We start from the raw sequence: 4667 nt of genomic DNA on the forward strand, positions 1-4667 counted from the left end.
CAAGTTCGAGCCTGGGTCAGTTTTGATTTCAAATCCCTGAGGTAATTTCTTCCCTTTTCTCTTGTTCTCTTGTGAATTCTATTTGTTTTTCATGTTTAGTTTGGGTTTGTTTCTTATTTTCTGTCAAACTCTGTGAGTCTTGAGGTAGTGTTTAGTTTGTTTTGTTGTGTTATTTGATTGCATGCTGTATATTATAGTTTGTATAGTCGTTTAAATAAGTGTCGTCAATTAATTTGTTTGCAATAAGAGGAAAACATGACAGTAGCTTGTTAACCATGTATGTTTGCTAGGACAATAGCTCATCTGAATCTGTATACTAGCATATAAGGAACCTTTGGAATATGTTCAGTTTTGTCTGTAAATCAGGCTACTCGTTCAGGCAGTAACCTCAGGATTTTCATAGAAGCCTGTTCAATATTCATCACTGCCTCGAGCTTAGCCTGTGGGTTGTTGTCTTTTGCATTGTTTGGCTGTTGAGTTGGTCAGGATTGGCTCCCAATATGACCAACTCTTGCCATTTGATTAGCACCCCTGTTTGTGATCTGATTTTTAAATTAAACTTAGGTTGAGAATTGAGCATAACTGTAGAAATCTAACAAAAGCAACCTGAAATCAGTGATTAGGTTTAGGGTGATACAGTCAGTGATTACCTAAATTCAGAGGGGTTTTATATATTGACTGTTAAGAGTTAGTGTAATACAGTAATATGCAAGGGTTAAGGGTAATTTTGGCATTTGACAGAATTTAATCAGGGATTAACTTAAGAACATGTCAAGTGGTAGTTAAAATACTATTAATCTAATGACAATGGGGAACAAGACATAAGGGCATGGGTTTATTTGAATATTATAACCCCTCCCATGACTCTTGAGTAAAACAAATAGGACAGGCATGGGGGACAACATAGTAGGGATCAATAAAAGACACTTAGGCATGGGAATTAAAGGGGTATGGGCAGGAAAAGGTTGAAGGAATCAAGGCAGCCTGGGGGCCTGCCATTTCTACCTATAAATAGGCTCATTTAGAACAAATAAAGGGCTGGTCTTCCAACTTTGAGAGGTCAGTTTAGTTTTGAGAGCATAGGCTGGTTTTTCTGATCCTAAGAGACTAGAGAGAGATTTAAAGAAGAAAAATTTGCTTTACTTTTACTGTTGAAATCAGTATTTACCTATGTTACTGTTGCATTGAGAGTTGTGGAATTTTTCTGAAAGTCTGTTGGTCCATATTTTGTTGCAAACTCAAGTTTTGGTCATATTGTGGTGGTTTATATTTTTGTTGGGCATTTGGGTTGTATTCTGGTATTTTTTGGTGCATTTGGTGTTGCTGCGTGGCATTTTCTGAAGCTACTGTTGGGTCTTAATCTACTACTAGGCTATTTTGGCTACTGCTGTGTTGCTGAATCTGCTGTTGTGCTATTGCAACTGCTGCTGACTTCTTTCTCTACTCTGTTTTTGTTCCTCTTCCAGGTACATGACTCTATCACGGCTGTTGTGAGCCGAAAATGCGAAGCATGAATGCATATCAAAAATTGAAGTTGAAATGAAAATCAGAAAAGCAATCTATTTTGTTTTGTTGTTACTGTTTTGTTTAGTTCCGTAAGGCATTACTGAATCTGTAATTTGTAAAAATATAGTGTCGTCATTCTAGTTATTTGTAAGGGACTGTAGAAAACTGCTATGCGTTAGATCGTGTATTGGAATAACGTAGTTTAGCTCGTATTCAATCAGAACTTGACAATGCAATGGATGTTGGATATAACTTCCGATAATTTGCAAAAATAGCACTTGTGGTTTGATTCCTAAAATAGCTAGTAGGTTGTTAACTAGTCTCGGATTATAGCATGATTGTTTGAGTTCTTGGTCAACTAGATCTTAGCATTAATCTTACCCTCAATTGTTACTCAAAAAAGGTACTGCAACGCTTTAAGGAAAAGAAGCATAGTTGTAAGTCTAAGATTGTTAGTTAAGGTAACAAGCAAGGATAGGCACGCGTGAGTTGGTGAGTTAGCAATTTCTGGTGGCTCGAATCACGCCAGGATTCTTGTACGTTTTACTCTGTAACGACATTGCGGAACTAAGCAAATTTGCAAAAGTTATTAAAGGGCCCGGAACTTTTCAAGCATGTGAACTAATTAGGACTGTGTCTTCTTTCATGTTTAGAGACAAATTTAATAGAAAACCTTAGCCACTTTTAGGATTGCCTTTTTAATAATAAGAATGAGATGAGCCTCGCCGAAAAAAAATTTCAAAATTGCGGAGCCCTCAATAAATATTTGCTTTAAAATTACTTAGACTCCGGGATGGACCGTTTAGCAAAATTTCACGGACCTACCCAAAATAATGGTACGTTAGTCGCTTTAGGCGCGTATTTAATAATGTTATCTTCTTAAACTCGGGTGCGCATTTCATGCGACCCAAATCCAAATCCCAAAACATTTAATAAAATTGTGTTCCGGATTGCGGGTGCATTTCATGTGACGCAATCCAAAGATATGTTTTTTAGACGATGTTCACATTCTTTTTAAAAATATAATAATAAAAGCGGTAAGGAGTTAAAACTTGCACATGAGCGCATAATTGTATAAAATCATATAAACAAGCCGAATATGACAGTAGAGCGACCGTGCTCGAACCACGGAACTCGGGAATGCCTAACACCTTCTCCCGGGTTAACAAAATTCCTTATCCGGATTTCTGGTTCGCGGACTGTAATATGGAGTCATTCTTTTCCTCGATTCGGGATTAAATTGGTTACTTGGGACACCCTAAATCTCCCAAGTGGCGACTCTGAAATAAATAAACAAATCCCGTTTCGATTGTCCTTTAATTGGAAAAACTCCTTCACCCCTCGCGGGGGCGGAAAAAGGAGGTGTGACAGCTCTGGCGACTCTGCCAACCAGGGCAAGACGAGACGTTTTTGGGTAGAAGACGGAATATTGCTTACCACTGGTTGGCGGGTCTACATGCCTAAGTTTGGAGACATTAGATGGCGGATCATAAGGGAGAGTCATGATACAATATGGGCTGGTCATCCAGGCCAACGTCGCATCAGGGCCTTGGTTGAGTCAGTCTACTATTGGCCACGCATGCGAGATGATATAAAATGTTATGTGCAGACTTGTCTTGTATGTCAGCAGGACAAGGTTGAGCAACAACAGCTCGGAGGACTTTTGGAGCCACTACTAGTTGCAGAGCGTCCATGGGAGAGCGTGACTATGGACTTTATCACTTGCCTACCAAGGTCCGACGGTTATGGTACTATTATGGTGGTCGTGGATAGATTTTCCAAATATGCCACCTTCATGCCTGCTTCACCAGGTTGCACAACCAAGGAAGCCGCCAAGCTATTCTTTAAGAACGTGGTGAAGTATTGGGGCTTACCAAGGCATATAATCAGTGATCGAGACCCCCGCTTTACTGGAAACTTTTGGAGAGAGTTGTTTGACATACTTAGTACAGAGTTGCACTTTTCTACTAGTTTCCACCCACAGACGGATGGACAAACGGAACGAGTCAATGCCTTACTAGAATGCTACTTGAGGCATTATGTAAGCGCGCATCAGAAAGATTGGGCAAGGCTCATAGACATCGCCCAAATCTCTTATAACTTGCAGCGGAATGAGTCCACGGGACGGACACCATTTGAGCTAGCCACAGGCCAACAACCACAAACTCCACATTCCTTACCAGCCGCGTTCGAGGGAAAGAGTTTGGGGGCTTATCATATGGCCAAAGGATGGGAGGAGCAGCTCGACACTGCTAAGTCCTACTTGGATAAGGCAGCTAAGAAGATGAAGAAGTTTGCAGATCGTAAGCGGTGTCCCACATACTATAGAGTTGGGTACATAGTCATGGTGAAGTTTAACCCAAGACAGTTCAAGGCACTACGGGGCATGCATCAGAATCTGATTCTCAAGTATGAGAGGCCATTTAAGATCGTCGCCAAGGTAGGCAAGATCTCATACAAGCTTGGCACGCCATCGTATCTTAAGATCTACCCTGTCTTCCATGCCAGCATGCTTAAGCCATATCATGAAGATAAGGATGATCCGAGTAGGGGCCAATCGAGTCGGGCGCCAATGACTATCACCGCCTCGTATGATCGGGAGATTGAGGCTATCATAAATTACCAGGCCAGGCGAAAATAAGGGCAAAAAGCCATCGCTATGTTCCTCATCCATTGGAAAGGGCAATCACCGGAGGAGGTCACGTGGGAACGATATGAAGACTTGTGGCAATTCAAAGATAAGATCCGAGAGTTTATGCAACAGCATTGCGCCGCAGTCGTCGCAATATTGGGTGGGGGAGAGTGTGATGACCTGTCATGTCATCATGCCACATAGGCACCATTTTGGCATATGTTAATGCCATGTGGAAGCTTACATAAGAAGAAGGCTAGCATTTGTGAGAAGATTCTAAAGAGGTATGGACATTTCCTTAGGAAGAACCTAGATCCTTATGAATTTGCTAGGAAAGTCCTTGGAATCTTCTAGGCTTGTAGAGAATTCTAGAAAAAGCCCTTATCTTGTAAATATCAAGGACTTGTATAATAATTAATATTTACACAATAGCCCCTAGGAGACTAGTATATAAAGGGGGCCATTCATTTGTAATTCATCAAGCAAACAATTCAAGTTCTCTCTAATACAAAAGCTTCCTTTTCTCTTG

This window comes from Nicotiana sylvestris, chromosome 2, assembly GCF_000393655.2.
Source record: "Nicotiana sylvestris chromosome 2, ASM39365v2, whole genome shotgun sequence".
In the NCBI taxonomy this organism is placed as follows: Eukaryota; Viridiplantae; Streptophyta; class Magnoliopsida; order Solanales; family Solanaceae; genus Nicotiana; species Nicotiana sylvestris.